The sequence below is a fragment of the Mugil cephalus genome, chromosome 10, assembly GCF_022458985.1.
Source record: "Mugil cephalus isolate CIBA_MC_2020 chromosome 10, CIBA_Mcephalus_1.1, whole genome shotgun sequence".
NCBI lineage: Eukaryota > Metazoa > Chordata > Actinopteri > Mugiliformes > Mugilidae > Mugil > Mugil cephalus.
Window position 1 is genome coordinate 23,545,831 of NC_061779.1, and position 23,997 is coordinate 23,569,827.

Sequence of the window (23,997 nt, forward strand, 5' to 3'; positions counted from 1 at the left end):
CCGTTCTCGTGAACACAACATTCAGGAAAATGCCCTCTTAGCTTCCCCGCAGTCTCCACGTCCACAAGCATACATGCAAATGCAAATTTTAGGTTATGAGAACTACTTCCAGTGAGGAGATATCCAGATATTCAACTTTTCATGCTTGTGACCTCCGAGTGCAGTTATCTCCTTTGTTCCCATGGCTAGATTTTGTGCAGCAGCATACATGGCCAGACGGGACATTTTACATATTTGCGCATAAAGAAAGGTATACACTCATCAGGCATTAGAATTATGACCAGCTTCCCAATATTTTGTAGGTCTCCATTGTGCTTCCAAAACAGTTGTGACTCATCAGAAAATGGACATGGACTTTCTGAGACCTGGCATTCATGTAGGAAAAACAAGGAAAAACATGAAGAATGGAAGAAGGTGTTGGAGGGGAAAAAAAAGTCAGTCAGTGTTCACAATATACTGGATTAAATAAACTTGTGTTCCTTGAACTGCTGATGTGAATTTACCACAGATCCTAGCAAATACATTCTAGATAAATGTTTTATTAAGCCTAGTTTTATTTTCTATGTGACGTGAGAGCATTTAATAGTAAATAGGGCTGTAGTTTCATTTAGTTATTGTTTGTGGGGGGCGCTCACTGCGTTTCAGCGGCAGAGAGCTAGAGGAGAGGGTATTCACTGCCAGTTTGGTGAGGAGCATATTCACAGCTGCCTGTTTTGCAATTTGACCTCCATAGCTTCTGGAAAAGAGAAAACCACCCACATGCAGCCTTACCTTAACATCTCATTTGCACCATATGACACCCCCCACCCCCCACCCCCCACCCCCCATATACAGAGCAACTGAAAGGCATCAACTCAGAATATACCTTCAGAGGTATCAAGAGAATACTTGAAGGTCATCATCTCCAGGAAAACATCCTTTAACCAGGTTGTTCCATGAACAAAACAAACAAAACCGCCCCCATATACCCACAGAAAAGAAAAGAAAGAAAAAAAAAACAATAATATTTGTGTCGGAGCTAACCATTATTCATTTGTTATGGTTCATATTAAGTGGAGTTTGTCTTTATGAAGCTGAAATGATTAAAGAGAAAAATAAAATACATCACATGCCATCAATATTGAGGCTATACGATAGATGGAAGCTTAGTTTTATGATGACAGCAGCACTGGCCGTTTCTGTACCGTGAATAAAATTATACATAAAGCACAGGTAATTTAAAGTATTATTCCCACACACACACACACACACACACACACACACACACACACACACACACACAAAACTTTAGTCCACTGACATTTGTTTGCACACTCTTAACATGCAAAACATGCAAAACAACATATATATAAACTACAAAAATGCTTGCACTGAGTCAGCAGACATGTTTTATTAACATTCTGGAGGTGTCTGTCCCAACACTTCCTGAAAACACCAGCCCGCTGATCTAGCACAATGCAAAAAGATTTGTTTTAGAAAGAAGTTACCAGTGTCTGAATCTGTAGCTTCAAACAACTTCAAAAGGGGTTGACCACCGTCATATATTTACAACTCTCTTAGCAAATCGCAATTCTATAGCAGCTGACTTCATTCTGATCAGCACTCACAATCATGGTGCAGTGTGACCGGTTGCAACATAAGCCTGCAGGTTCTTGGGATTTAGCGGCACATGCTTGAGAGGTACTGTGTAAATAGAGGTGTACGTTCCATCTGGTGCTTTAAATTGTACAATATTTACATTCTATGTTGTGTCTGGTATCTAGATGCAGTATGCAGCTTAAGACTGAGTCTATACTGTATACTCACACAGAGTGTGTGAGCTTTCGCTGATCATTCATTCAAGGCTCTAAGGTAACAGAAATTATTGATATCAGAATTTAAATCAGCGCAGCTGGAGGGCCTGAGGGTCCAAGGTTCACCTCCTGCCCCGTTCATGGCTGTGGTGCCCTGAGCAAGTACCTAACCCCCAATTTGCTCCGCAGCCACGGCCCACCTGAGACTGCAGCCCACTGCTGTGTGGGCGAATGGATGTGTCAAATGCAGAGAAGGAATTTTCCCATAATGGATCGATAAAGTAATAATAAAATAAAATAAATAGTACAATAAATATACAGTCAACGCTTTACGCTTTACTGTATTATTAACAGACAATACACATTAGAGAAGCAATGTATTGCTTCACTAATACACTGCAATATATATATATATACAGTTTAGACAACACACATCACATAAAAAAATGAATTATTGAAAATGAGCTATATACATATAAATACATTATAGTGTGTGGTAGTGCAAAAAGCTATAATGTACGTCATGTACTGGAGCGAGACTGAGAGTACTGACACTGGTTAGCTATTTATAAGGATGACAGCATGAGGTAGTTTTGGTATCCTGAACCTAAAGAAGCGTTCCCTGGTTCTCCCGGCCCACTTCCTGTTTTTTTTTTTTTTTTTTTGAAGAATTCACATTCTGGAGGCTGAGCAGGGGAGTCCCATTCATTATTTTTTCAGTTGTAGACTGCAGTCTTCTGTGTTGTGGTTCCTCAAGACACCGTGATGGATGTGCACTGGACAGATTCAGTGACTGGGGCGCAGAACTGGCTCAACAGCTCTTGCTGCAGACCATACTCCCTCAGTCACCACAAAGTATATCTTCATCAAAAAGACCAAGCAGAGGCTGTGCTCTCTGTGGCAAATGAAGAAGCATGGTCTGCCACAGGAGTGGTTGAGGAAAGTCTGCACTGCAGTCATGAAATCTGCAATCATCAGAAAGTAAAAAATATTTCTCCCATAAAATGATCTGTCAAACACAAAGGACAAAGTGTCACACAGATCCATGAGATGCCATGTGGACACTGAGGGGAACGGTTCTGACAGTTCCACTGTAATGAGCCTTCGTCCTCACAGTTACCAGCAGCAAAATGGCTGACGGCCTCAACACTCTGGGTGGAGGTCATCCATGTGAACAGAGTGGTACATCCTCCGGATGCTCTTGCCATATTTGCTGCCTACAGGCAGTCTATCTGGGGTACTTCTTCATTTTCTTACTCACCAGGTTTTTAAAATGTCATTTATGTCTAATGGCCATGCTCATTAGCTGCATCTGAAAAACACACTCTGGTCATTACCAGCAACATTTACAGTGAGGCTTCGTGCCGAATTCTCATGTTTGAGTCATCTGTCACAGCCCCGTTCCTTGGCAGTTGGCACCACAAATGACGCAAAACGCAATTCTTGTAATTATCTGCAACTATCGCTATCTGCTCACATTACTAGCGAATGTGTTTTGACAAGACTGTTTTACTAGTGTAGCGAGAAAACCAACCTGAAATAACATCCATCATGTCGAAGCTCTCAAGGCCACATGGGGGGACTACACAGGCAGTAGTGCGCTAAGAATTGCACTCTACCTAGGTGTGATCCCCTTGTGTGTGGACAAACTGCGGAAGGCTTGTACATGAGTGGGACTGCAATGGAGACTATGGCACTCAACTATCTTTCATTATTTACTTGTACAACTGGCAGATATGGACTCATGTTACAAGAAAACACTTGTATGCTACAGAAAAAACACGTCAGAAAGATCAAAGGTTCATTTAACACCCCAGGGATCGAATGTTGTCTTGGTCAAGTCTTCTTGGAACAGAAATGTGTCCCGCTATTTCTACCCTAACACTACAAAATAAATAACTGTTTTGGCATCACAGTGTCGCTCTTTTATTGAGATTCTGCTTCTTTGAAGGAGTGTGGGTGTTGAATAGCCTGTCCAAGTAAGAAATAGCGAGAGAGGGAAAATGGGTGGGAGAGCATGCTGGCTATCCTTTGTCAACTGCTCAGTGCCATTTAATGGCCTGTAAACCCCTTTGCTGGAGAAAGAACAGGCAATTAGCATACTGAGTGGATTACAAGATTGCTCTGACTCCTGGATTAATGTGTGCACTTAATCTTCTCTTTGCTAAGCGATTCCTGGATATACAGCTATCCGAGGGGAACAAATTTCCCCACCTTCCAAAACACAGCATGAAAGGAGGTTTCTTCCATGATGGCACCCAGACTGTTAAAGTACAGTTACATAATGTATTGTTAGGCTAAACTAACCATCTTTTTTATATATATATATACAGTATATACTTGTATCTTGCATGTGGCCCATGTGTTCCTCAAGCACACCACCTCTACCAATGGCCTGCTCCCCATATATACAAATTTCAGGTGGACCACCTTGCCTAAAGCAAAGGCCACCTCATTTGACATCTTATTAAGTACAAAATTCAACATTACCTAAAGGCGAACATTCCATTTCTCACAGCAAATATTACACACCATGAGTGATGTTTAAGCTCTCACTACAAACTCAACTGAACACGCCTCGATGGCAAAACACTTCTGTTAAACAAGATTGTGGTTCTTTTAGTTATTCTTCCGGTTTCCCAACAAAGTCGCTCATAGAGGCTACGTATGCTCCTGTGTTTCCATGGATGCTTTGGCATACCACTAACTTTTTTTTTACTTTGTGTCCTTGAACACAGAAGTCAGACATTTCCAAAGTAACCGACAAAACCATGCCACGCTGCACAACATCTCCTTGATTGCTATCCTCTGACTATCCGTACTCTATATGATAAACATAGGGCTGCACTCCATATCTCCACAAACTCGGTCTTCATCTGTTATCTCTGCCATCATTCCTGAATCAGTATACCTATTCGCTGGCTTTGATATGATCTTTAATCCATGGCTCCCCACCCTACCTCAGAATCTTTTACCCAGAGTGTCAGCCCAAAAATGAGAAGCGCTGATAACTTTGCACGGCTATTGCTCGTGGCAACCTCCACTTCGTACAGGTCACATTCAGGAGCTCACACAAACACAAATGGTGTGCACACTGTCTAAAATGAAGTACTGTCAAAACCACATATTTATTCATTCATATTGCGTATTCAAAAAGATAAATAAATAAATCTTTCAAATGCTGACACTTCTAATATCTTACAGGTGGTACCTATACGCCAGCAAAGTGTGGGTTTATAAAGAAAAAAAGAAGCTTAGGACAGCTTGTTTGCCTCAGAATGTGTGTGAAAATGGGCTCAGGAGCAATAACAGAATGCATCGTCCCCTTCCTCTAAATATCAACACAGATTACCATCTTCATAGCAATTTTCTGCCTCTGTCCTCACAGATAAAAGGTTTTCAGGATGCTTCAAAAAACTAAAGTGCTGATTCACTGCATTGTGTCAAAAGGGAACAGATGGCTGTATACCTTCGCTGTCCATTGAGATGAATGCTCAACATTCCAACAGCCAGACTGCCACACCTAAGGCTTCTGCTGCATTTTAAGTTTCACTCCTGAGTCATATTTTGGTGAGTAGAAGCTGCAGAATCTGAGTGAGTACAGCAAGCAAAAAGAGAAAGAAAGCCTTGATCCCTGGACGCATTAGGAACACGTTTTCTCCCTAGAAATCGATAATGTCTCATTGCCTTGAAGATCGCCAGGAATGCCATCGCATTCAATTTATTCATTCATTCTTCTCAATGAGCAGACTGCGGAGATTCACTCTTTTCCATCCCTTCAGTTCGCTTTCTCCATCCCAGTCCATCTCTGGGGAGGTTCCTTTAACTTGTTAAGATCTCTTCTCTGCACCTTTAACAATGGCATTTGCCTGAAAATAAGTGTGCAGAGAGAGCCTCGGCAGTCTGGACTTGTCTTGGCTGGATGGCATCACAAGAAATAGGCTTCGACGTGTTTATTTTTTCCTCATCAGGCCGTGATTTGATATGCTGCACCGCATGATTATTTTCGCCACACATATCCCAGGTCTGGCTTTATGAAAGCCCCCAGCTGAGATGAGGAATCATTTCAAAACACCCACCGCCTTCCCGCTTTCCTAAAACCTGCTTGTGTTTACCTCCAAGGTGCCCTGTGACTCAGCAGGGCTGAGAGCAGCACCTATTGCACAGCAGAGACTTAACAAAATCTATTCACTCCTTTTAATTATCAACATTAGCCATAGACCATGGGAAAAGAGAGACTCTCCGACAGCTGCCACCAGCTCCCAGTCTCTCTCAAAGTGTGGATTGAGGACATGAAATACTCAGACATCACAGACAGCAACAAACCTCCAGCTGTGGGGTAAGCAGTCGAAATAAATTACAGATTGCAGAAGTAACCTTAGGGAATAAATGCTTGTTGCCAGATGTGGTTGTCAAGAATTGGCTTTGATAACGATTCCATCTTGACGTCCCCGCAAAGCGCAGCTGGCCGATCTTCCAGCCTGAGCCATAGAAGCGTTTTACAAATCCTTTAATTTTTTGATGACCAAAACATCCACTTGTAACTTCCTTGATTTCCACATCTTCACAGGACTCTCAGAAGATGATCGTGTGATAGTGTACAGTAAGGGCCTCTCTAGAAGCATGTAAGCTTGTGAGTGTGTTTTGGTGTGTGTACTCACGTTCCTTCTGCTGAGAGTAACAATAAAACACAGCTGAATGTGAAGCCCTCACTCAGCAACTTTAATGCTGGCTCCGCGTACAAAGGGGTCAGAGCTTACAGTAATTTTTGTTCTCCCACATCAATATATGATGCTTCGCTGGGGGCAATGAGAACCTGTCCAGAGTTATAAAGGGAATCTGTTTGCACGAGGTGAGCGACCACATTTTCTGTGCACATCAGACACCTTTTGACCCACCAACAATGTAGGGTGTGAAATTGCAAAGCCGTACCGGCCTTAATCCCACATTCCCTTGCAAAACCACTGAAGTCAGCGCTGGTTTATTACTGCTAATGTACCATCTGCTTCCCATGGTGACTTCTCATTAAATATGGAGGAGATAAATAACACATCGCATGTCTGCAGCTCTGAACATTAATGTGACCACTGCTGGTGTGGGGGGGGGGCACAGACAAGTCTGACAGGTCCTTTTTATATTAGACAGCCTGTGCTACGCGCTGAAAAATGCAAGTAGAAGTTGTTTAAAAGATTGCTGTTCCAGACAGTCTTGACAGATATTTTGCATCTGAAGACATCCCAGGGAGCTTGTCACATTTATGCTTCAGCTAAGATTTAATCAATTCAAGTTTCACTTGCACCCACAAATCAATACGGCCTCTAAGTATCTGCTTTACTTTCAGATTTTTACATGATGAAATCAAAAATTTGCAACTATGAAAGCTTGTAAAATGATGCCAAGTCAAAATATGTTTCACAGGGTTTGATTAAAAAAAAAAGCTTAAAAAAGCATCCTTTAACAGCAGACATATTACAGAAGAGAAGGCATTTTCCAGACAACAGGGCAATGGGAAGGAAGAGACTTTCTCAGCACTTCTTTTATATAGTGTTTCATCATAAAAGGGTCTATATAGTTCATGAGAGATGATCAAGATCACCAGATTCGGGAGCTTGGGGTAAAACAATTGCCACCTTTATAAGCTCACCAGTAAGACAAGAGCAATATTTTTTGTTTATCTATTTCACCAGACAATTAAATTTCCATTACTGTCACTGTGTATTACAAGTACATGTGTGCGTAGGTGTGTGGATTGTGAGTATGAAAGCCAAATAAAAAGCTACTCCCTTGATGCTGCTTAATTTCAGCCAGCCACTCAGGATGGGATGGCTGATGCCAGTAATTGTTTACCATCCAGCATCGCATACTGTAAAAAATGAGCTGTGAGGCTGCTTTTGCCATTGTTTAATTTTTCAGATATTACAGAAAAAAACTACAGCAATTGATCATAGTTCTTATCACTGGCTGATCTCATTTAACATCAACAGATTAATAATTCAACACCAACTGCCAAGGAAAGTAAGGTAGCATTAAATATATGCTGGACTGCAGTGTGTTGGCTATTCTGAAAATGAGTGTATAGCTGCAACTTTGTTTGCTCAACAGCCCAATCTTTCTTTCTTTCTTTTTTCCTTCTTTTCTTTCTTTCTTTCTTTTTTTTTTTTTTTTTACAAGAGCAGTTTAGGATTTACACTAATACCACCATGTGATGGCTTGTTTCCCAACCCACAGGAACAAAGGTTACAGCATAATCAGGACATTGTACTTTCACACAAATGTGATGGGGCACAAGTACAGATCTGTTAGAGCTTCATGTTGCAGTGAAACTGTAATGTAAGTCTACAGCATTGGTATCGATGTAACATGTACGAAGAGAATAACTGTAGTCTTCAGATACAATGTACCTGTAATTGCATGGTTCCCTTTTCTTATTAGTGAAAATAAGAGTATTTCGAATTCTTAAAATACTACTTAAGGGTAGTGTCACAGCCTGGGATTAACTTTCTTTTGCCATAATTAGCTTTCCGTTTCAAGTGCTACCACCATACTAGGTTTGCATAACTACATTTATCTCTACAGCGCTGAGTCAAAGTTGGAGAATGACCAAGCTCATGATAATTCTGGGACAGGTAGAAAAAAAGGCTCCAGTTTGTTTGCATTTCCTTAAACCAATCACAGTTCACACTTTGGCAGCACTAATCCCAGGATGTTTGTGAAGGCTCTCAGTCATTCAATGGATCCAAAAGAACGAGCTGAAACAAGTAGCGGATTCAGCTCCAGTCTAGAACTGACAAAGCAACTTGGACAATTGGCAAAACGTCAAGAAACTCCACAAGTCCAGGTGAATTTCTTTTTCAGCTTGTTGTTTGGACTAAGCGCAGGATGCACAATCTATTTTTTCATTTTTTTTTGGTGGAATCTTTGCACGTAGGCAGATGTGCAGTCATTAAAATAATAGAACATACACATGATTCTGACTGTGACATTTAGTGAGAAAAAAAAGGCAAACCTAATTTCATAGTGTGTGCCATAGAGGTGAAGCCTGTCTCTACTCTTAATTATGGAGGACTCATTACAACCACAGACAATTTGCTGTATGTTACTCCAGGTCAAAATTAATAGACCAATATCACAAAAGTTCATGTGAAGCTGACCAGCTACGTACATTGGTACCAGTCAGTGTCCCTTGTGCAGAGTATAAAGATGTAGAAGGTAAGCTCAGTCAGACTGACAAAAGCTGCCAGGAAACAAGTTAACAGAAGTCCTTTGAGATGAAGTCTTCCTTCTTGCAGGAACCCAAATTTAATCAAAACTTACCATTTCAGTGGTTAGGTTGATAGACACTGTCGTTTTCCATAATGAAGGTGGGGGAACTGCCACTTGAAATACAAGGTCAATGGCATGCTTAGACACATAGGTCACGTCCACATGTACCAAAACAATATTATTTCTCCGGTTTTCCTTGGCATCATGTTAAGTATTTCTCCGTAAAGGTTAATCCATTGCAAAACCACTTCTAGTTGTAGAAAGACTGTAGTGCATATCCAAGGCCTATGCGTGGCGCTGTTTTTGCTACAGAACTCAGACAAAAAAAGAAGAAGCGGCGCAGCATGCACATCAACCCTGCTCGCCATATTCAAACATACAGTCCAGATTACAATCTGTAATCCTTTTTAGCTCATTGTAGTGGTGAAGCAACAGTATATCTTGCCCTAGCCACCCAACAAGGGTCAATATCTGATGCAACACCAGCACAAGCCTGTAGTCAGCCCATGTTGTTATTGTTGTTATGAGACGAAGGAGTCTAGAGGGGCTTGTGGTGGGGTGATGACATCATCATGTTCATGAATCAAAAAAGAAACCGCAAAGGCTCCATATTTGTCTTTTTCAGCCTGGGACCTGATTCAAAAAGGTGCAGTTCCAGCCACAGAAAAATCCAGGGGCATCATGTACGGCTGCCTGAAACACATAAGACGTATGCGGTTTCACCCAAAAATCATATTCGTGTAAACGTGGCCATGGTCAAATTCAGATGAACTATTTTCATCTAAAAAAAAAAAGCATGTATTTAAGGAAATAGACCATTCACATATACTTTCTAGTACACTATTGCCATGACCTAATTTACATCCAGAATGACCAGAATGACTAATTACTGTTTATATTCTACTGAGTAAAGCAATTAAACCACCTAAGCACCTCCTGTACTGTATATGCTGCTCTTTGCCCAAAAGCCTGGAAGAGGAGATATTTCTCATCCAGTGACTTACCAGCTAAAAAAGCTACTATGATGCACAGGGAAATCTTCATGCCTCAGCATAAAATGAATACGCAGTGCTTATTGTTCTGAAAGGCTTGACAGTCTATGGCAGCACAACAGGCCTGAATTTCTAGCAAATTCCGTTCAGTATGTGCTGCACAGTACCATCAGAAAAAAATCATCAGTGATGAGTGTATGTCTAATTTTACTTCCCTTCGTTTGTGATGTGTTTCTGATAAATATAGCTTTGTTTCATCACCAAATTGAGACCCACTATCTCTTCAGCCTTTGTGGTCCTCCAAACATGTTTCCCCACAGAATGCCCATGTCACAATAGACGCAAGAAACTGAAAATCCTTGTGAGCAGCTGTCCAAATGATTCTTTTCTGACGTCTTTTGAAAGGCACATACTCTCTGCAATCCTAGGAAGAATGTTGTGTGCCATAAAGAGGTCCCTGGAGTTTTTCTTCTTCCCTCCACCACTGGACAAATGGAGAGCACTTTGCAGATGGACACATGCTGTCCAGTCTCCTCACGACAACGCCACAGGCTACATTTGGGAAGGCACTCTCTACAGGATGGAGGCTTCACTGAAAGCTGAAATAGCAAAGGCTGCTGAAGTCAGTTTCTGGTATGATGACATATACACTACCAGTCAAAAGTTTGGACACACCTTCTTATTGATTTGAATGAGAAGGTGTGTCCAAACATTTGATTGGTTGTGTAGCTGGCAAATGGCTATAGACCCCTTTATGGCCTACGTCACCATGACGTCACAGCGTTAGCTGGAGGCAAAACAGAGGGAAGCTTGAGGTGAACATTGTCATTTTGAAAATGTCGTCTTGCCATATTTGTGGGGGCCAAAACCGAAAAAGCAAAAACATTAACATTTATCGCATACTAGCCACTGCCAGTCGTAGACAACTTCGGTTGAACGCGATTAAAAGAAACGATTCGAGTGAAACAATCATCAACACCTCTGTGTTTGCAGCGGACATTTGATATCAGGTGAGATTAATAACTAATTAATCAATTAATCATTTTCAGCTTGGATAACGTTATGGGTTGACTAAATTGTGACTGAAATAACGTTAAGTTAATCATTATTTGGGGGAATTCTTGTTACATGTCAATGCTAATGCTAACCGCAAGATAGCACAACGTCGCTTGCGTGTTTCAGGGGTGTCCAAGCAGAGGTAGTATTTGCTACGTTACCCTCCACTTCGTCCATCCAGTGAATGAGACTTTAGAGGTCGGTGAATGTAGTCCCATCAGTCAGAGTTAACTTTTTAAAATAACACTCATGGTCTACGGGAGTGAGTGTATTGATATATTCTATGAAATATGTGTTTCCCTTGTCCATTCTTGCTAAAACAACCACTGTTTACGGGCTATTGCATTTGAGATGTTTTGCATCCAGTTAAGCCCCGCCTCTCAAAAAATGTCACATTGTTTAAAAACCATGAAGGGGTCTATACATCGGGCTTCCACTGCCCATGCCTTACCTCTATATCTCCATATCTTTGTTTGTGTGTTTTGTTTTTCAGCAAGGCAGACAACAACTCCCCAAAGAAACTAAAGATTTTATGAAGAAATTTCTTAATAAATATATATATTGTCTGGGCTGGTTCCTGAAGGAAGAAGCACATTTATTAATAGTTGCCATCAACTCAGTTTCTTTATAATCTAACAAGTTGTGTGTTACTATCTTCCAGCTTTTTGTTGACTTTCAAACGCACTGTGCATCTGTGATGACCCTTTGGCCCTCCAGCAGCTCCAGAGTGGGGTGACCCTAATTACAGTGTTGGCTTTACTGCCAAACCATCTCATTGGAAACCAGCCACAGCTTTGGCGACCCCAGCATACGAGCCGTTCCCAATGGAAAGCAATTTAATGCTTGGCTGCTCAAAGAACAAAATATATGCAGCACAAGAAATCCCTTAGATAAATTAGAGCAGGCGAGTGGACTCTGTAAGAGCTTTATCTGAGGCCCGATGAGCCACCTGTCACCTTAGAGGTGACATGAAGCCACAACATGGCAGGAAACAGTCAAATTCTGTCACCAAGCAGCCGGCACTGACTTTTGCATGGTGGGCAGCTGCTGGGAGAAGAGCGGTGCACCTGCAGCTCATTGGTGTGTTCGAATAACAGGGACACTGACAAAGAGAAAAAAGTTATCATCTGAGTAAATAGAAAATATCATAAAGGCTAGAACATAATGTTAAAAGAAGAAAGATTCTCTAGATATTTTCTGGACATCACCCAGAGGAGTGATACCTGTGAACACAAATGTCCTAATCTATCAGACTGGACGTTTCATGGACTTTATCTTACCAGCTCTCAAGTACAAAGTCTTTTTAATGTCTGACTGAGCCTGTGTGTGTGTGTGTGTGTGTGTGTGTGTGTACAGCAGGTAACTGTTGGGAATCCACAGCTAGCTCGTGTGCGTGTTGATGATGTTGACAACGCTGCATGCGGTGCAGCCGATTCGTACTTCTTTCCTACTTGCCTGTATATATTCCTTTCCATTTTTTGCTGATGTTGTTGATATATTCAATTGCATGTGGTACCAATATCACTGAAAAAACAATCATCATTACGGATCAGTCATCCTTTTGCACACTCTACCCCTCACCTAACACATTATTTACAGTAGGTAGAACACCTCGAATATACGCCATCTCCCCATCTCCTGTTATCTGTTACATTTGTGAAAGGTGGTTCAGAGTTCACATTCATCTTCCTATCAAAAATGGGACCAGCTCCATTTTGTCCAGACACCAATTTCTACTGTGGAATATATCCCCTTGGTTTGCTTGGGTGTGTGTTTTTAATAATATGGAATTAAGTTATGTTTTAACTAACTGCATTTTGTGTTTACTTGTGTTATCTTTGGCTAATATTAAAATTAGTTTGATGATATGAAACAAAGTGTGACCAAAAAAAATCAGGAAGGGGGGGACATTTTTTCATATCACTGTAAACTGAATTACTCAGTAGCATTAAAATATGAACAACACCACATAGTGAAGTAAAAATGTAGGGACCTTAGGGCCATAATTATTTCAGATTGTGGAAGGTGTTGATGCAATTATTCAAATAACCACAAAGTAACTGAATTGGGACCCCTGAGGATCTTGGACCAGAAGGCAGCTGCTCATTGTGCCCAGTTTGTACGGCTGACTTCTATATACCGGAGTTGAAAGAATTATGAAGTAAAGTCGAGATTCATTTCTCCTCCTCCCTCTGTTTCTTGCTCATTAAATGACTCTCTCTGTGCAACGTTCCCCTCATTAGACTTGCTAAAGGCAGTTTCCACCATGCCATGATTTTGATGCTAGTGACAGTGCCTGTTTCCTATCTGAATCACCAGTGACCACATCATGATGTTTTCCAGCCGGCCTTTCTTTACCTAGAGTGTTGCACTCTGTGCTCTACTTTGTGATAGTTTTTTTCTGGAAGTCCCTGCAGCATAAGAAAATGTCTGTTGTTCTTATCGGCCATTTAAGTTATGCATCCCACTTGTTGAAGGTGAAAAAATATAAAGCATGTATCTCTAAGGAGGTCGTGACAAAAACAAAGTATGCAAGGGTGGTTGAGGAGCAAATCAGCCTGGGTCGAGAGGTGCTGAGCTGGAGCCAAGACCATGGTGACCTTTAGATTGGAACAATGTCCTGGGGAGTCAAACCCATTAAGCACAGTAGCTGGAGTGAGCGCCACACCGAGAATCCATCTCCTTAGATTAGCCCGACAGCAAACAGGCCAGTGATGGGAGGCTGCCTCGGTGGAGTGATGTCTGTGATGCCTTGAAGCTGCCTCAAAAATGTAATCCCATTTACCCTACAAAGACTAGAGCAGGGCCTGCTTAGAAGTCTTTTAAAAACAAACAAAAAAAATGGCACATAAAAAAGTACACCCACTTAGGACAAACAAGCAGTTTCTAAAACCCTATTTTCTCACTGAAACAATAGTGATGTTCCTTACATAACTGACTTGCAGCTACACGCTTCTATAAACATTCTTTTTTTTTTTTTTAACTGAGATTCATTAGCATTTGTGAAGGATATTGTAAAGCATTTTTTAAGTCTACCTGATAATATTTATTTAATGTATAGTAGACGTAACCCTGTTAGCTAGATTTATGCAGACCTGCTGACCTGTGGGTGTGCCAGAGCTTCGTACTCTACACTGAGCAAGCACAAACACCACCTCTTCCTACTGCCTTAAAAGATTTCTTTTGATTCCTGTTAAAATAACTTTTTCAACATTTATAATCTCCAACTCCAACACAAGCCAGCAGTACCTTCATAAGGCTTGGAGAAGGCATGCCTACCACCCTGTGTTGCCAACTTGCACTTGCTGACGATCAATATCAACGTGGGAATCTTACCTCATTTTGTAATAACCATCACAACTACTGCAGAGTTTGATACCAGCCGAAGGCCTCCTCCACATCTACAAAACAATCACAAAGACAGCTGCTCCTGCGTTTTACTTTAATGTCAGCACCATGCCTATAAATGACACCAAGCAATACCCTGTGCTGTTGTTTGTTGTTGAGCAGTCATGGCCTCAGCTTGTCTCAAAGTGCTGAGTATATTTACCCTCTATCCGGTGCAATGCTTTGTTGCACTCTGTGAAACAAGGAAGAATTCAATTACATGGTGGCCGAGGCCCTGACAAGAGCTCACTCTTGTTTCAATAACCCCACAGGTGGATACGCGGATGAGGAGAGGTAGTGTTCCAGCCTCCACAGTCTAGGCTGAGGCCAGAGGAGGTACTCAGTAGGTGGTGGTCAGTGGCACGGAAAGACAAGAAGGACAAGAAGTCCCACTTATCAAACAAGAGTGTGAGAGTCAGTTAAGAGAAATTTGTGTTGAAACTCTGGAACCACAAAAGAACTCGACTAAAACAAATTAAATGGAATCTTTTGGTTTGTGTCTACATCAAATATGATGTTTATGTGGTAAGCTGGACAAATGAAGGCCAAATAACATGTGTTTCAGGGCCTTCATTCTGATGTTTGAAGTCTTTTTATCATACTACCTCTTTTTTCCTAAAGGAACCTGCAGTTCATAGGCGCTTTGCAAGCGCGTGAGCCGCACTGTGAACACTGCAGCCATCACATTGATGGCCCTCTCCAAGGATCCCGCCTGTGCCCAGACTAGATGAACGGACTCGGATAAAACAAACACCATCAATCATCATGATTGTCACACTTTTCATTGAGTTCATAATTTCCCTGTGAAAATGACCGTGGATCCATGGCTGCGGAGATGATTCAAGGCAGTGATCAACCATGTTATGAGTCCGCACTGATAATAGCTGACAATGGCAGACGGAGGGTGTAAAAATCTTGTTTGACAAACCCTATATATTTCTCCTTATTTCTCTCAATAATGTAATGTGTTTTTCTGTATTCCTCGGAGAGGGACTGTCTTCAGTGATTGAATGCTATCTTGTCCTGGAGGAAGCCAGATCATTTAATTGCTGTCCTCTCCAGCTCCCTATGGAAGCTCTGCGTGCGTGTGTATGAGTGTGTGTCCTGTCTTACTGATTATGTATACATCCCATAAATGATAATAATTGTTAAAGCCTACAGAGGCATGTTGTGATGATAACACAAAGATACTGTCAGCTAATTGAGGGTCAGGATCTATCTATTTTTGCTGTAAACTAAGAATGCTTTCAAAAATATAAATAATGACTGTTTATATTCAATTTAAAAAATGCAAAGTGAGCGAAGAAAAGAAAACTCATCATTATTTCTCAATCATCAATCATTATTTGGTGTTACTACCCTTTGCCTTCAAACCAGCACCACTTCTTATTGGTACACTTGCACAAAGTCAGGGATTTTGCAGGATCGTACCTCTTTTGAAAAAGCACAAAGAAACGGGTAACGTTGAGGACCGTAGACGCAGTGGTCGGCCAAGGAAACTTAGTGCAGCAGAAGAAAAACACATCACGCTTATTTCCCTTCTAAATCGGAAGATTCCAAGCAGCCATCAGCTCAGAACTGTCAGAAACCAGTGGGACCCAGGTACACCCATCTACTGTCTGGAGAAGTCTGGTCAGAAGTGATCTTCATGGAAGGCAGATATATCTGCGTGTATCTCTCAGTATTGAGGACACGATTAGTCCTGACCAAATCTCCAACTCCAAATCATTATTTTTATTTTTGAGAGCATTCTTAGTGCACAACATTTAGATTTTTTTTTCTTTTGCACAGTACTGTGTACACATATATAGAGTGAAACAATGATCATATATATGCACACACACACACACACACACACACACACACACACACACACACAATGACCTAGTGAGTGCTCAGGGTGGATTGTGGGCATATGAAAAGCAGAAAGCTTTGCTTTGTTTGTGAGTTCTGTCCATTCTGCTAATTTATGTTCATTATTCTCCCATCCTTTGGCTGTGGCTTAAAAATTGTGCTCCTGCCAACACTGAAGATGTTCCAATCTCTTAAATTCATCAAGGAAGAGCCGAGTCATAAAATCTGTGGAAACTGCCTGAGCTGAGCTGAACAATAGTAATAGTTTATGGGGCTCTGATTCCACGTAGTGTATGTTTTTGAGAGGTGTCAGCGCTGCCTTGTGTTTTCCTTCGCTACTCATTGTGGGAAAAACCTTTCAGAGTTGACTGCTGCAGTGTATCATGAGCTGTTGGCATGACTGAGAGCAGGGTATGTGATTGTTGAAATTAGCTAAGATGCTGGGACCACATTGGTGCTTTCAGTAATGGACTTGGGTCAGTATTTGCATGGTCTGCTGCTGCTTTTTCTCCAACAAACTGGTATGCACTGTGTATTCTGACACCTTTCTAACCAGGACACCCCTGTTACAGATACGAACCTTTACAGACTGTAACCATTTGGCCCTCAAATCCTTGTGCTTGTCCATTTTTCCTGCTACTAACACATCAACTCTGAGGACAAAATGTTCACTTACTGCCTATTATGTCCTGAATCCAAGAATAGTCCCTTGCGTCCTTGATCAAAAAGCCAAATGTCCCTTCTTGCCCTGTTGCCATAGAAAATCTATTCCGAACATCACACACTGACTTAACATTGAACTGAAATCAACTGTGCTACACACAGTAATAATGCAAACCCTTTATGCAGCACCACTGCCATTTGGTCTCTGAGAGTGACTGCCACATTCAGTCCTGCTTTTTAAAGTCATTTTCATTCACACTGGAGCTTTTTCAGGGTCTGGAAAGACTTTTTAGTGAGAAGCCATACCATTGTAGGTCACTGATAAAAGGACTTGGGTTCCAGTAATTCAGTGGCAAATGCATTATGTTTTAGGACATAAACACTCTCAAATGCAAGCATTGTTTCCTGCAAATTATAAATACACACCTCTGCATTCTCCCTGTGCGTGTCCTTTCCAATCTCAAGCCCCTTCTTTCTATTCATCTACTGATGCTTGGTTTTGGTTACTGCATTTCAGGTCTGGGCACAGGCTAATCATGTCTCCCACAGGCTCCATAAGACTCCAGCAATCTGAGGGCAGCACATTACCCCAGACATACTTTAGTGTGGCACAGCAGCCTGAATGCCATGTCCACAGAGAGAGAGAGAGAGTGAAACCACTGGCGCTTGGCCCATTGGTTGCTTTCAGCAGGTTTTTGGCTCCTACAATCATTCTCCATCACTAATGATGTCCTTTCGCAAGCCACAATCCATTCCAGATCTATTGGATACAGATAGCCATAGGGAGCGTGCATGTTTAGAGGTCATGAATAACCTGGCTTCTGAAGAATACATGTATAATTTCCGCTTGGAGCAGTGGTAAAAGATTCCAGCAAGACTTTAGCTTTTTAGGTAAAGCTTTCAGTTCAGACATGACTTTGCACTAAAACACAAATGTGCAGAAGCAGGACTGCATTAAAGTTTTATGAACTAGGTCATGAAATATGAAAGCACTGATAAAGTGGATGTTAATAGGTTGCCTATGGCTGGACCGAGCCTGTAAGTGAGGTGAACCTTCCTCCTGTAGAAACAGCTATTAGTGAGTGTGTGTGTGTGTGTGTGTGTGTGCGTGTGTGTAAAATACTAAAGCTGCTTATAATGAGACAAAAACTGGAGCTGTGCTGAATGCAACAGATGGATTAGTAAAATGTTTACACAGTAATGGATAGCCATTATCCACTTACCTATTAAAGTGTTTCTTTTTAATTAAAGAGTTTTATATTCAATAAAGTGTAACGAAATCACGTCACACTGATATAAAAGAAAAAAAAACATCCACCAGTACTGCTAAAATTTCCTCCATAAAATTAGTTGATGGATTTAAATTACGGGATTTCCTTAAACGGATCCTTCTTTGCATCTATACAGTGATTTAGAAAAGGATCCCATTAACATGAAGAGCCTAAACTATCTGGGTGCTTTCAGGGCGAGTTCTGTAAAGCATTTTTGAGACAATTTATATTGTTACTGACGCTATATAAATAAAATAGAATTGAAATGAACCAAAATGTCTCGTAGTCATTTATTGAGCCAAATTATTTACTGTTTCACTGTTTCCTGTGTGGTTCTCTGTAATCAGAATAACTGCCAGATTCAAGTAAAAATGATTAATGTGAGCACCTCAGTTTTGAGAGACTGGCCCGATCGGAAGGACTTTTCAATAATCTGTACAAAAAGGGAAAGAGTAGCACGTAACAACCACTTAACATGGCAAAACAACTAGTTGTCCGAACTAATGTTTAAAAAAACAAAGCAGGACCAATGTGACCAGTCCAGTAGAAAACAGTTATCGTTTTCTGTTAAATAAAAATAGCAAATTCTTCTTTTTCTAGGCCCACCTTCTCAGAAAAAAAAAAAAAAAAAAAGTATTCTGACTGATGTTTTGTGGCACATGAACACAAATACATCATCAGGTTATTTTATTTTTTATTACATGTAAACTGTTGAGTTGAACAATCTAATCAGGTCAAAGAAATATTGTTGATGAAAATGTACCAACCAAAGGAACATGTTTATTATTTTCTGTCATACTATACAGTGCACAAAATACATAAATAAATCAAATAATTGTTAACGTTTCAGCACACTGAGTGCAATTGTCCATCTAGCAGTATTTCCTATGTATTAACTGCAGGATACAGAGAGTCACAGCTTTAGTTAATCACCACTAACACAAATGAAACAATTAATGCACCATATTAGTGTCTTTAGCTCAACAGCCCAGCTGGAAACATATATACAGCATATATATCATTCGAATCCAATAGTTTCATAGTTGGCTGATTTCAAAGTAAAGGCATGGGATGCTGTTCTAACCCACTTTTGATTGTGAGAGATGAATAACATGTTTGTGTTGCTCTTTTTAGAGTGACAAGAGAAAGGCGGAACTTGAAAAGAGGCTGGAAGTGCTAATGAGCCTTATTTTAACAACACAACGCTGCCATGAATATTTAACAGCTAACAATAAAAAGTCTGATGAATTTGCCATTCCGAGTGAAAAGCGGTCTCTGTAAAGCTGCTGCTGCCAAGATGTTGCTGTACAACATCGCTGCACTGTAGTGTGGTTGCTTTCAAACCGAAGCTCCACATTTTTGTAATATGGCAAGAATGATTTAATTATTCGTAAACAATTACGGCTACTCAAACTTTCTATACACGTTGAAAGAGGACAAGTTCCAAGGTGGTCAAAAAGATTTCGCACAGTGCAGGTCCCATGGACTCACTTTGTTGCTAAGCAACAGCAGAAGCACCGGCCCTTTTTCAGGAAAACAACTTCACTGTCCAAACTAAATAAAGACAGAGGGAACACACCGCGAACCTCTTGAGCGGGGTTAAGTCGCTGGGAATAACACTCAGTCAACATCAAGTACTGTGGCTGCAGAGGCCCAAGACTTGTTTATGTTGGGAAATTAGACTTTTTACTCTCAGGACATAAAGTAGCACACAGTATAGCAACAATTTTCAAAAGGTTTACAGGCTGTGGAACAGGAAAACTTGATTATACAATACCTAATTAAGATAAAACTATCAACTGGTAAATAACACTTTGTGTTGTGTAAAGAAAAAATGTATATTTCTGAAATAATTAGCATTGGTATTTTTAGCTCTCTGGACCCTCAAAAGACAGAAAGCGTATCTAAATGCCGTTTGTTGCTTTTTCCTTGATTTTCAAGAAGAAAATGTGAACAAACACCCTGAGAACAGATCAAAAGGCTACTAGGCTACTAACAACAGTAAGTGGGACTTCTTATCAAAGAAGCCTGGCTTTATCTCATTAAAGCAGGCGAGAGAGAGATGGTTAAAAAAATAAATTAAAAAAAAATCTAGTTCCAAAGGGAAATGAAACAGTTTTGCCCATATTTGCTTTGTTATTTAGCAAAAACAGCTCAAATTAATTACTCTCGTCGTCGTCACGCTTTTTCATTATTCCATCTGTAAACACATTAGTCAAAGGAAATGTCTCCGAGCACACCTGGCTTTCTTATCTTTTGTGCTGCCGACGACAGGGCGGTTCAGCTCTCCAACGTGCTGCAAGCAGAGTATTGAAGAAACCCAGTACCATTTCTGGGATAGGGTACCTGCTGCCTGTTCTACCGATAGCTGCCTCCCAGGAAGCCTTAATGTATAAGATTTGTCAGTGTCAATTTCCCAGTTAATCTCTCTGGTCCACCTCGCTTCTGCCTCTGCCACCCTTTCATTCATTCTGCTCTGCCTCTACCTGCTCACACTATCCCGTATCGGATACAAAGACAACGGGAAGCCCGGGAATAGGAAACACATCTGTGGTAGCCAATGCTGCAGTGTGACCGCGCTTGCGAAAACAGCAGAGTTGATACACGTCCAAGTAAAACTGCTGGCACATGGTCTGCATTTCCAGACATAGTCTGAGCTTTCATTTACTACTAACCCCGAAAATAGTATCCACTGTGACAAGTCAGGCCACAACTATCACAATTCTGAAAATGTTCTAGAAAGAAAAGAAACATCCCAGAGGTATTTGCAGCCAGGGTGGAATATCCATTGTGGCTGGGTATGGCCTAGTATGACAGGGACAGGTACCTACGTGTCTCCAGCCGACGCTCTATCACATCTTTCACACAACCTATTCGACATAGTACTGTTGTGCTACCCTGAATGAAGGGCATGCAGATTTTGTCTTTTTTTTTGTCTGCCGATCATTTGTGTCTGAATGAACCAAATAAAACTCCAGTTGTGCCAGAGGAGGACAGCTGGTTAGCCAGGGATAACCATTTGGTGGTGGCCTACCGCACCACCAAATGTGGTCTGAGTTATTGGATCTCAAATGTATCCTCCATGTATCTTGGGTGTGTTCTCACCTGTACTTCAAGCTGACCTGTGATCTGATCACCTGAAACCGACGCAGTGTTACACGTGACACCTCGGATCCTGAAATGATCAGACAGCAACACTGTTTCTGGTTGTAAGTGTTCTGTTTTAACCATAGACTGTATATAAGTACAGACAACGTCCCCACTTCCTTTCATTGGTCAAACTGACGCTATTTTCCAGGGGATAGGAGTGGCGCAGTACAGTCTGTGAGTGCAGCAATGTTTTCGTTTTCTATGAAAACATTGCATTACGTCCACCAGTTTTAAAGAAATGTTGTATTACACATTGGACTTACTTTTAATTTTTTCCAACCCTCATGGTCTTACAGTACTGCTTCATGGAGTGGTTGGCATGTGAACTGGTAGTCACCACGATGTCACATCCTGTTTCCACAGCGTCAAATAACCAAATAAAACTATTGAGTATTCATACGAACTACCTGAAATGACAGAAATCACCCTTGAACATTTTATTTGATGTGTATTTTCGTTTTAGATTGGCCGAAGTCCCATCCACTAACATCGAGACACTGGAGCTTGTGGCATGTACTGCAGCCAGACACCAGGGGGAGCTCTACTTACTTCACTTTTAAGAGCTGTTCCTTGATCTATCTTTATACAGTCCATGGTTTTAACCCAGAGCTATGATCTTACCTACACCTAACCAAGTACTTTTATTCCCTAATGATAATCAAACTGACTTCTGGTATCACAACAGGCACAAACCAGCCTCCTGGGTGTAAACCAGTGATCCATTCATCCACCATAGGCTCAGCTTTGCACTCGTCATACTATCTCATGCCTTCCACTGGCGTGCAATACAGTGTATCCATTTTGCGGAGTTTGAGGGAGCCAGGTGTAAATAACTGTATCTGCTGTGGGAATATTCTTAAGAAGACAGAAAATAGTCCGTAATTACTTAGTTAAAATGATGTGAAGAAATCCACTACAAACCAAATCTGAGTCTTTATATCTAATAACTATCTTTATATATTGGGAGCCAGTGAGGCATCCAGCCATTGCACCTAAGGTACTATAATACAAGGCATATTTTAAATGAAAACTGTCATGTTTTCAAAGGCAGGACTGAATAGGAAACAAGGTTGTTTATGTTTGTGTGAGACCAGCATTTTCTTTCTCTGTTATTGCTCTTTAAATAGACTCACGTTAACGTTTGCCTTTTCCCAAACTTGGTGAGCTCTGAACGAGCCGCAATTAACCAGCCACAGTGACATTCAACACTCTGAAGCTCAAACACAAAGGAGGGATAAACTGTTAATCAATACAAAGAGAAAAGCTTTTTGTTAAAAATTTATTACTCCGGTTTTTGAATAGCTAGCGTGTTCTTTTAACAGTGTCAAACAGCAGCATTACTCAAGACCAGGGGAAGTATTTATTTCGGCTGCAGACCAGAATTTGGCAGACGGAGGGATGTAATTTGCCTCAAGTTCTGCAGTGAGCAAAATGCAAATTTAGACTACATTAAGAAAGCCCATGTTCTCGGCTCATTACTGTGAGACACTGGCACACTGGGAAAGCCTCCTGGCCAATGACATTACAGCACCAATTAATTGCAATAATTTAGAAACAACTCAATTAAGAACTTGAGTCATATTAGTTTAAAATTTTAGTGGATGACATTCAAACTTTACCAATGAGATATGAAAGTTAGAAGATCCTCAGACCTCCATGTTATGAGTATGATTCCCGGTTAGACTCCATTTTTCTCAGATGTGCAATTTTAGTGTTGATTACTCACTTTCTTGACTACTTAGTATCCGGTCGGCTAAGCTCAGCTTAGTTCACCTGAACGGAAAGTATTTTATCGTTAAGAAAACTCGTTATTTACTGGGTTCCAATAAGATGAAAGCTATTTCAATTCAATTCAGACCATTTTTTCTACAAATATAAAGCATCCGTTTTATTTTTGTACGTGGTAATAACATACTATTCAAGTTTTAGTCCCGCACACACAAAAAGTCTTATGGTGCATGGACAGTGTCCGTTTACAAATATGTTTTTCATTAATTATGGCCATTAAATACAATTTCTACAACTTTCTACCTGAAAATGAAAATGAAGCATCAGTAGTTAGATACTGTAAATTATGACACAACTAGAAGCTAAATTATGTTGGGTGAAGGGATAGCTCAGGCAGTTGTTTTTCTACACTTTTTACATTGCAAAACTCCCAAGAGCTCTAAAAACTTCTGTAGGAAGTTGGATTTTCCATGCCCAGGCTCACTGAGGCCCATCAGCATGGCTCTTCACATTTGGGATATGCAGACCTTTAAACCTTGTAAAATGCAAACAGTATATTGCATATTGATCATCAGCTTTCAGTGGAACAATTTACAATTTTACAATGACTGGATTTGGCATTCAGTGGCTTTTTATTTGTCAAAGCTGAAAGAGTACCTCATTAATATTGCGATGGTATTGAAATTTTATGCTTCTAAATATGATGGAAGGAACACATTCATCACAGCCTTACGGTTAAAGAATGTGGAACGCACGTCTACCATCCAGTTTTTTCTGGTTTATCCGTTTCCGTTTGAATGTCAGGGGTAAAGCTTTACAACCGGTGCTCTGAAACGAGGC

The 23,997-nt window shown here is 40.8% G+C and overlaps 1 protein-coding gene across 2 annotated transcripts in view; it reads right to left on the reverse strand.

The window, feature by feature from the left end:
- mgat4c (mgat4 family member C) overlaps positions 1-23,997 on the reverse strand; it is a 99,380-nt gene that overhangs the window by 57,610 nt on the left and 17,773 nt on the right. The gene's annotated exons all lie outside the window — the stretch shown is intronic.